The sequence below is a fragment of the Anastrepha obliqua genome, chromosome 1 (assembly GCF_027943255.1).
Source record: "Anastrepha obliqua isolate idAnaObli1 chromosome 1, idAnaObli1_1.0, whole genome shotgun sequence".
Classification (NCBI taxonomy): Eukaryota; Metazoa; Arthropoda; class Insecta; order Diptera; family Tephritidae; genus Anastrepha; species Anastrepha obliqua.
Genome location: NC_072892.1, coordinates 73,922,197 through 73,933,409, shown reverse-complemented (window position 1 = coordinate 73,933,409; position 11,213 = coordinate 73,922,197). Strand labels below are relative to the sequence as shown.

Sequence of the window (11,213 nt, the reverse complement as noted above, 5' to 3'; positions counted from 1 at the left end):
CAAGCACTCGTACCCATATAATGGCTAAGTGGTAATCTGCTCACGCGCGCAACCGCGCAGCGGCAAATTTCCACAAGTCGCAGCGTGTAATACGTAAAGTTGTATATATACTTGTGTGTGTGTATATAACTTTATTTATTTGCATTTAATTTTATTTGTATTTTATTATTTTCTTTCCGGCAGCAATTGGCGTTGGCAAAACGAAAGCGATATCTGCCCAGTCGCCAGCAGCCGAGTGCTCGTGCGTTTGTGGAGCGCATTGATGGCTATAGCTATGGCTATTTGCTTATAAGTGGCCGGTAGGTTGGTGAGAACGCTTCAGATAGACGGCACCTGTGTGCGGTGCTGGTTGTTGGTTAAAGCGTTAAGATAGTAAGTGCGCGGACGCAACTCATAAGCAAAAATACTCGTTTAGTGTATTACGGCAAATGTTTTCTAATTTGTGCATTTTATTGTAAAAAAAAACATTTGTTTGTTGCTGTTTCTGAAAGAGTAAGTGCGCAGGAAGTGTATACGGAAAAGTGCTTTCTTCAGCAATTAATTTTCACTGTTTGAAGCATTGAGTTTGATTTATAATCTAATATATGTACACAAATAACATTAACTTTGAGTTGAAAGCACTCACAAAAAGTGCAGTGAACGCAATATGTAAATTAAATATTTTGAGTTCCAATAATAATCAAGGAAGTGAAAAACCCAATGCAAAATAAATATACTTATTTACCTGCTTGTATTTTGTTGAATATGTGGTCGGTAGTTAATTAAAAGACAATCAAGTTATTAGCATAAAAAATCAGTTAACAGTTTAGAAGTTAATTTGTGTAAGATAAGAATTATTTAATTTTCAGTATTCAGTATTCCTTTACTTTAATCAAAAAATAAAAGAGAAAAATTGTTGTAACTGTCAGTCCCAAGATATGTATGTTAAAAAAGTGCAAGTACTTGATCAATAAAGTCAAAAATATTTATTATCTACTCATTCAAATTTATTGAATCCAAGGAATGCCCCTTTCGAAAGAATACACAGATCCCAATGAATAATTCAATCATTAACACAATCCTAAATGCATCAAACGCTTTTCCGATGTCGAAATTCGTTCACAATGAGTGGTACAAAATTGATAATATTTTTGACCAAAAATCTGGCCTTTTTTAGTGGCTTCTTTTTTAATTTTTACAGTCCCTTTAAATAACACCGGCACACAAAAAAAAAAAAGTGGGGAGTACTTTTGACTAGACCCATATATCCCTATGTATTTTGACGCGCTGAATCCGAATTCGGTGTCCGTTTTGCCCGTACACCCCCAAAATTTTAAGTAAATAGCGAAAAACCGTGAAACCCCATGAAAAATCGCTGAAAATCGCATTTATAGACGTTTGTCAATTTCAAAAACTTTTCTTATTATGAGTGTATTATACCTGATTTCAGTGTATTTTGACGCACTGAATCCGAATCCGGGGTTTGTTTTTCCCGTACACCCCCAAAATTTTGATTAAATAGGCTAAAACCGTGAAAACCGTGAAAAACCGTGAGAAATCGCTGAAAATCGCCTTTTTATACGTTGGTAAATGTTAAAAAGTTTTCGTACGAGTGTATTATACCTGATTTCAGTGTGTTTTGACGCACTGAATCCGAATCCGGTGTTTGTTTTGCCCGTACACCCCCAAAGATTTGATTAAATAGCGAAAAACCGCGAAAACCCGTGAAAAATTGCTGAAAATCGGTTCACGGTTTTTCGCTATTTACTTAAAATTTTGGGGGTGTACGGGCAAAACGGACACTGAATTCGGATTCAGCGCGTCAAAATACATAGGGATATATGGGTCTAGTCAAAAGTACTCCCCACTTTTTTTTTTTTGTGTGCCGGTGTAATCAATGTCCAATACTTTTTTATAAAATATAGATGTATGTTTGTTGTTTGTGCATTATTTTAAACTTAGGTATACTGACCGAATTTGAAAACGCTGGCAGTTAAATAATTTCCATTACACGAGTACCTTTGAGAATAGCGCCCCTCTCGCTTTGCAAATAACCAGGTCCTCTCAGCCAATGTACCGATCAGCCGGTTTTTTTCAACAAAGAACCTATATGCATTAAGCTAACCGGCGGTAAAAATTCTTGCGCAGCCATCTGGGGCTGGGGCGGGGGCTCTGGGGCTCGAATAACTTTAGGGTAAAGTAAAGTGAAAGCAATGCGTTATGTAAAGCTCCTTGAGATGTCTTAAGGGGTAACACCACTGTACACGCGTAAAATAAACACGATTTTTAAAGAATTTTTTTGTATAGAAGGAAAGGGAAAACAATCACTCTGATTTGGGAAGTTATTACTTATATACTAAAATACAAAACTACAAAGTTTGATCGAAAAATTTTACAAAATGGCGGCATTGGAGACATTTGTGTAATGTGGTTTCTCTTGAAGGAGCTCCGCGGCACGCAGCACAGAGGGTGCAAATTTTAATCTGGAACAAAGAAATTTTTTTTTTCTTAATCTAGATAAGAATAGCTAGAGAAACACGTAGGAGATTTAAAAAATATTTATTTTTGTGGAATTAGCAAGCATTTGAAGGAAAAAACTCTATTTTGGACGAAAAAAACGGCACTTAAATAATTATAACAATCGTTTAAATTAATCTATCGAAAATCCCCTAGGCTCTTCTCTTAAGAAGGTTATTATACAGACGTAGTGAAAAACCTGATTAAAAATATTTAAAATTGTTTGAGTTATGCTGCGTGCCAATTTCAGAAAACGTGTTTTGAGCAGTCACTAACGCTTGGTAAAAAGCTTAAAATATTTATGAAATAAACTTCGGTAACGTATAAAACTTTTTGTTCTGTATTTTAAAAGGTTCAAAGAATTTTTTAAGCTTATAAAAATAAAATCAATTTTTTGAAATTTCTACAGTGGTGTTACCCCTTAAGATCATTCTGCCGAAATTTAGTTGGGTGTCTAATTACACAAAACACTGCACATTCCCATATACCATATAGTGTAAATCTATCACTTCTGATAGATACTTGTCAAACAAAGCCAAGTCTCGAAATCGAATCTTGTGAAGATATTCGTTTAAGTTTGTCCATTTTAATCAGACGTAATGACTTTGAGAAAGACTTTAAGAATATAATTAGAAAAGTTTAAGCATCTCATAAACCGCCCTAGGGACAAACTGGGAATTCTCACATACCCTCTCACTGGTCATTGCAGACTACGTAGTCATCTGCACGACCCTTTCCGATTCTGCGATCTATCACCAGAAACACCATTATACTTGCATCTCGAATGCGATGCATAGCTTTAAGAAGAAATAAAAAATAACGGGTCCATCCTAGGTTTATTGAGGAAACTCGGCCTGGATGAGAGTAGAGTAAAGTGGAGAGTGGAAGAGTATTGTGAAGAGTAAAAGGCACAAAAAATCCTAAGGTCAAGATGCAAGCCTCTATTTCATTCCATTCCGTCCCATATATAAATAAGTGCACCATACAACTACTACCCAGTCTGCTAAGTGCTAGCAGCATTACGTATAATTTATATTATACGGCTGGCGCACAAATTCTGTGGCATGTATTTAGCATAGCTTCTCTTCAATCTTTACTACTTCTTTTTTCTTTCCTACAATATTTGGCCCCTCTTGCTTACATTCCCGTTCAATTTCATAGATCGATAACAAATTGCGATGCATTTTTTCTGTTACTTCTTACCCATATGTACTATGTGTTAAATGTTAAATGTTGCAACGACATTGTTGCAATGTAACAATAAATTTAACTATGAAGTAGGTATGAAAATTTCACACCCATCTGCATATATAATTTCTTATATACCCCTCACTTGGAAGAGCTGCCGTTTCACTCACATCTCAAATATAGTAGACGCTTGTCGCTATCGTTACCTAAGTCAACCGGTTCTACACACCATCTCAATTTATTTCCAAGCACTTCTCTTCTACACCCCACAACGTCTCAAGTTACCTACTTTCACATCGACTGTTTAATTAGGTTGAGTGAGCGCAAATTTAAAATTCGAATTTGATTGTCTCCAATCAATTGCGGTCAAACGGCGTTCAACAGCGTCAACAACTAAGTAAGAGCATAACAAAAACTGTCACACTGTATGGAAGGCACTTAACGATTTCACCAGTGGCAAGTGGACTAGACCAGCACTAACTCCTTCTAAGATTCATTTCTAGTATTTGATTGTTTTCTATTTTTTTATTTTTATTTCCTTATTTGGCAAATAATTCTACCTACGCTCCAAAAAATTACAATACGATTCAACTTTAAATTATCTGGAAATGTAGCTGATCAATTCTCAATACATCTGACACAAAAAAGAGCCTACTTAGTCTGGCCTAATGTCACACAAACACAGAGATAGAGAGCTCTGAAATGCCATTCTAACCGCGACAGGAACCACATATTTGGTTACTGATGTTGCCTATGGTAGCCACGAGTTAGCCCCATTAGCTCATTCTTGCTCAGTTTGTCGCTACTGCCCTGCCCGTTGACGAAGAATTTAGTTATTAAGCAGGCATTGCGCTTGCATCGACCGTCCCTGAGCCTTTTGTATATGGGTTTCTACAAAACTTGGATCGACATTTGGTTCTGATTTCACGATAATGACGATGAAAAGCTTGATTGACACACTGTGTTATTTTAACTTTAAATTCGTATCCGAAAATGTATGCCATGTGTGTTTTGCTGTGTTTATTGTTATATGGAAAGGACATTATTTTACAAGTTAAGATATTACTTCTTCACAAAAAAATGTTGAAATTTTTATATCATAACTCTGATTTCTGCCTTTAAAAAGCTTTTCTTAAAAACCATCGCAATGGTGCTTGTTGTAGGACTTTCTAGTTGTCGCGCACCTGCATTGGAAGGACAACTCAGAATAAACTCTTGTTAAGAATTCGCTATACTTATTTTTCAATTGCTGTTAGTGTATCAATAACAGAGGTGAATTAATTTTTATATTGTTTCATAAGTTTGTCTACATGTATTTATAAAATTACTTAAAAGGTACAGCCGCTATTATCTCTCACGAATATTTTGTATCTGCTTCATACTTCATTTTGATGGGTTTCGGTTTATTTAGATTAACTTTTAATATTTCTAACAACACTTACACAGTTACTCAAAATAATTTAATTTTGAAATATTTTCTTTATTAATATGTATACCATTTATTTCCGCTTTTACTATGTACTGTGCGTATTTTAATAATAAATAAAAGTTCCTTTTATAATTTATCAAAAATTGTTTTCAGAAAAAACATTAATTACGGAATCGAAGGTAGTTCTTTACGATCATTTAAAAAAAAATTACAATTCTTGCTTATTATGACTGCATGATTTGAGCAGAAAAAAAAAGTATGGAAAGAGCTAAATGTTTGTACGAAACCCAATTTTATATAGCCATTATTCAATTAGTTATGAATTGCTCGCTTATTATTTCTTCATGCGGTGTCCCTCCCAATTTCATTGTTATCGTATTCCTATACGTAATATCAATTTTAGCACATTTTATTTTTCAGTTTTTAATTATTACGATTCCCTAAGATATCTTCAAATACTCGTACGGACGCAAATAAAAAATCTGAATGTGAGGGTGGCAAACTGTGTTTTTTTCAAAAATTTCAATAATTATACCAAGTTTGATAGAGTTTGATAAAGAATATCAATTTTACTGGTACGAGTAACTAGCAAACGAAAGAGATGCTAGGAATTTTCTTTTTGCCAAGCATTAGCAGGTGGTGAATAGTTGAAGCAACTGGTATAACTGAACATATCTTAGCAGGGCTGGAATAGATCTGCCTAAAATTACATTTGTTTGTAAAATAGTGACTTACAATTATTATTATTATTTATTTAAAGAAGTAAATAAATTACAAATTTAAATTTAATTTCTCGCACTAGCACCTGAAGGCTTTCGGCTAGTCCCTGTTTGTCTTATACTTATAAATAGTTAAATAAACAAGTAGTCATTAAAAAGAAAATATTGGTGTAATTGATGACACACCACAGTCATAAAAACTATTGCTAATTTTTAAAAATTTGGAAATTAATTTTATGTTTGTTTTATTGACAATACCGAGTAGATCTTGTAGATTGGAGATCCCTATCGAATTTGCCGTGGCTCGAGCTGTTACACATTGACTTGTGAGGTGGTTGACTGAAATGTTGTTATTGTTGCACAGCGCGCATGAACGTTTTCCAGTTGATTCAAATAAGTATTTGTTGATTAACCTAGTGAGACCGATTCGGAATCTGGTGAAGGCGACGGCTTCTGGACGTGATACAGCCGTTGGATAGAGAGGAGGTGTTTTATAGGGGTTAACATGTTTGTAAAAGTGAGTTTAATTATTCCATTTTTGTGTGTTGATGTTGGCTACTATCGGATTGGCAGCTCTTTTGATGTATTTAGTGTTGCAGAATGGTGCAGTGATGAGTGGTGCTTTTTCATTACTATCATACAAATGCCAAAATGACTTGGTATCCAGAGTAATTTTAGCGATTTCTTGTTTTAAGGATATCCCTAATTTTATTCACTGTAAGTTCCGCGTTGTTGATGTTTTTTATAGCTGAGATTACCGAAAGAGAATCAGAACAAATAAAATTTTTTCTTTTATGCTTTTGTGTATATAAACAGGGCCCAAGAACTGCTTCCATTTCTGCTGCGAAGACGGATACATAGTTAGGGAAAATGGCAATTTTTAGAATGTTGAAATTTTCTTGGACAACACTAAACGCTGTAGTGGTGTCTGTTTTTGACCCGTTGTTTTGTGTTGTATTGCCATAGATAACTAGCGCATAGTCTATCATTAATAGAATTGTGGATTTGGCAATGTTGATCAGGGAATTGGTATTAGATTTCAAATTTAAATTGCTTAGACATTTGATTACATTTACTCTGGTATTTAGGGAGGATCATAAGCTATCCACGTGTGCTGACCATGCGTATTTTTCATTAAGTACGAGGCCAAGAATTTTAAGGTTTTGTACTTTTTCTAACCTCATATCAGTTTTATGACCAAGAATGGTAGAGAAATGAGTGCGTCTCTCGAATTCGCTGTGTCGTAAGAGTGAATGCGTAAGGGGGGCGTCCATAAATTACGTGAGATATTTAAGGGGGGAGGGGGTCGAGTCAAATCTCATCTAATCTTACGTTGGAGAGAGGGGGCGGTCTCGGCAAATATCACGCAATTTGTTTTCTGATTGAAACAAAAAAAAAATTATACTATTTTGGTCCATTATCCAGATTATATTGTACATGCTTAAGATTTAATCTTAAGCATAATCACTAATTCGTTCGAAAGAAAATAATTTCATTTATACATCAACGTTATGCACCACCGCTGTCAAACCACCATATTTGTTTTATACCAAATAGCTCAATTTAATCTGAATTTACGGTACAGTGTAGCCCGTCGTTTGTTTTCGCGCCACTATCAGCCGAACGTGCGACTCGATGAACAAGAGCGTACGAGCTGAGTGGCAGCGACACACGGACAGGTTCCAACCTTCTGTGTTTAGAGAGAGCCAATATTTACTCCAGGTACATTGCAGTTGATTCATATCAAATTTTTATGCGTGCTTATTTTATTTTTTTTTTTTTAGTTTTTTAACGAGCGCGAATGTCAACAAATTTTTATTAAGAGTTACAAAGGGAAATTGTTTTTAATTTTTTTTGGTTGTGAAATGCGATGATCAGAACTGCTGCAGCCCACGCCGGAGTGATCTGCGTATGATTCTTCACGACCGTTTTCTGCCACCTCCATACCCCATCACTTAGGTTGATTGACGTTTGATGATTCCGGACTTTAAAGAACATGACGGAAAGTCATTTGCTCCATTTCTAATACGCCTACCGATTCAACCGCTGAATACTTTTATCAGCACGCCTTATGATCTCTATTGCCCAAGTATTGCATCTATCACAAGAGCTGCAGAGCACAAGCGAGCAGCTCACATTGCACCAGCTATGTACCGCAAAGTGCGACCCTCACGGATTGTCGAAAGACGAGCTAATGAGTTACTGCGCGCAAGCGTCAACGGCTTGGAGTGGATAGATCAGAACGAAGTTGAAGGAGCAGATGATTTTACTGAAAATCATATGGACATGTTGGTCCCAATAATCTCTCTTGAAACCGCGCATGATTCTCCATGGACTGAATTAGAGTAGATATTCTTTTTTTAATCGCAGTAGTTACGATTTAAGTCTTCTACGAGTATTGTTAAATTTTTATTACACTTATAACTCTCAGCAATATTGATTACTAGTCTTAACTAGTTGTAAATAAAAGCACGAAGCAATTTTTTTTTCTTTTTACAATAACAATCTAACGCCTTTACATAAGAAACCCACATTTTGAAAAATCTCACGTGAGATTGGGGGATGGGGAGGGGGTTGAATAAAATCTCACGACATCTCATCAGGGGGGGAGGGAGGTACAGAAAATTGAAAAAAAAACACCTCACGTAATTTATGGACGCCCCTAAACAAACAAAAGGAAGGGGATTACTTGTGTGTGAAGAAGAAGAGTAGGTGAAAGCAATAGAAACAGCCAAATACAAGCAATTATACGCACACACACATACTTTCTTGCCGCACAAAAATGACAACCTGGGAATTGAATATCTAAATTTTTGTGAGAGATTTTTTTGGACTTAAACGTAACAAATTCGAAACAATATTCAGTCGAAAGTATCCATTTCACATTATTTTTCCCATAAAATCCATCTCATTTTATCCCATAAAATTTGCTTTAGGTACTAATAACTGATTTTTAGAATTTTTTAAAAGTCCCGTTAAATGCAATGTGGGCGTTGTTAGTGTATTTCGAAGACTAACCTACTTTGGAACGAAATAATGTATCATTGCGTCCATACATCTCGGCAGCGCGCGGAATTTTTAATGCTTCGGCTGATGGTCTTCCCACCGCTATAAACGCAGCTGACCATCATTATTATATTTTCATATGTGTCCAAAATTATGTAAACAAATTTCAATCGGCATAAAGTAGTTTTACTTTTTAATTTATTTTACAAGTTCACCTGTTCAGGTGATGTGTTTTCCCCGCTCTACCGCGCAGCTGACTATTTTTTTTTTATTCTACTTAATGTCAACAATACATGAAAAAAATTTCAGCCGGTATAAAATGAGTTGGTAGAAATTTTTTTTCGACACGTTTCGTACCCTCCCACAATCACACCCACCGCGGGTGCGCCAGCTGACGTTCACTTTCGTTATTCATGAAAGCTAAGTCACAAGTATAGTCAAGAATTTAACGGAATAAAAACGCAGTCTAAAATCGACCCCTGGCTCCTGGACTAAAAAGTTTTATAATGGTTTGTATTGTATTGATCAACGGAATATAACTGGCTTGTTGACGTTAACGTGTGCAATCAATCCGCAATGAGCAATGAATCTAAATTTTAATGCTTCGGCTGCAATATCATACATGTACGAGTATTTAACCTTTTCGAACCAGAAATCAACCAGCGAGAACATTTCGAGTTTAGTGATATATCTAGCTTCAGTACAGGCCCTGAAATCAGAAAATCTGAAAAGGAAGTCCACCACCCCATCCAGGGGCTCTAGCGGGTGAGATATATGTGTCCCCTTAGATGTTTTGAGCGGGACCTTCAAGTCCCATTAGGTCTCTATATCATACTAATAAATAAACACCAAATAATAAGTTGAATGTTTCATATCAACTAAAATAATGTATTTAATTTATTTTGAAATAAAATTAAATGAAATTATATAGGGTCCGCCATATAACTTTACGGAATTAAAAATGCTATAAAAAGGAAACTACTCAATATTTTTCCAAACTATTTTTTTTATTTTGAAGTACAATCCTTCCGGTTAATGATGGAACACAACTTCATTCATATGGCTGCCTCGGCTACCATACAAAGGTCTTTACGCAAAATTCGTCTCAATGATGTCTCCGAAATGTCCAATTGTTGAGAATGACGGTGAACTGATATTCCTGGTGATTAACGAACACTCTCGGCCACAGCAGCAATATTTTCGGGTGTACGCACGGTTTTTGGTCGGTCATGCGTTGGTTTGTCAATAAGCAACCCAGTTTCTCTTACTTTTTTCGCAAAGTAACGCACATACTCTTCATTCGGTGCTTTTCTTCTTCCCATTGCCGTACGTAATTTTCGTACACATTCTGCAACATTACCATGATTTTCAAAGTAATGTCGCAATATTTCCCAGCGTTCTTTGAGCGTATACACAACCATTTTCGTTCAGCGGAAGAATAAAACTAATTGTCTGTCAAATCAGATGACAGCTAAGTGTTACCATTCTTCAAATAATACCTAGTTCAAATCCGTAACGATAGATGGCGGGCCCTGTTTTTCATTTTGAACAAGAATTAAGTGAAATTATATTTCATTTAGATATTATAGCAATCAACGCTTATGATAAGGAGCGAAACAATTCTTACATAGTGGAACTTCACATTCTTCACATATTGTTTTAGTACGCCTTTCAACATTTTTGAGATGAAGCATTATTTCCGTTATCTTCGCTAGATTTTTCTGATAAGAAGCTTTCCTCTTCAGAGGGCTCGTAATTATCGTCACTGCTGTCTGAAAAATCGACGTCACCAAGGTCGCCAGATTCGTCACACTCCATTAGCTGGCCCAATATATCCTCTTCATTTAATTTTCTCGACATATTTCAAGGTTTTTCTAAATCAAAACAAGTTTATGATTGAATATGTTAATAATTTCGAAAGGTTAGAGAATGTCGACAAGCTCTAAACGGCACATATTTATACTAATAAATGAACCTAACGGGACACATAGATCCCATAAATAAAAATATTCGAAATAAGACTTAGAAACTGAAATAATGCTACATTAATTAACTTACCCAATTATGGCGATCCAATTCGAACTAAGTTTTAGTAAAATCTACTATTTTTTACACTTATTTTCGCTGAAAAAATCGAATATTCACAAGAAAATAGCAATTGATTTAAGCACAGTCACTTTAGAAGCAAACTGAGCAGCGTCTGTTTACTATTTTAGCATAAAAAAACACAGAACCGTTACCTGAACCTTCGTATACCAGACGGGACAGTTTTCAATGAGTTTTAATGGAAAATTTAGACTGTAGTTATAAGAAAACTGTTGCTGGGACGTATGTGTCCCAATAGGTCCGAAAGTGTTAAATATGTACATGCATAT

At 35.5% G+C, this 11,213-nt stretch overlaps 1 protein-coding gene across 1 annotated transcript in view; it reads left to right on the top strand.

Moving 5' to 3' along the window:
• The first annotated feature begins 308 nt into the window (after positions 1-308).
• Positions 309-11,213, top strand: part of LOC129240781 (aminopeptidase N-like) — a 32,655-nt gene continuing 21,750 nt past the window's right edge. Inside the window, exon 1 of the mRNA XM_054876784.1 lies at positions 309-492. The gene's annotated coding sequence lies outside the window, so the exon portion shown is untranslated. The remainder of the gene's footprint in view (positions 493-11,213) is intronic.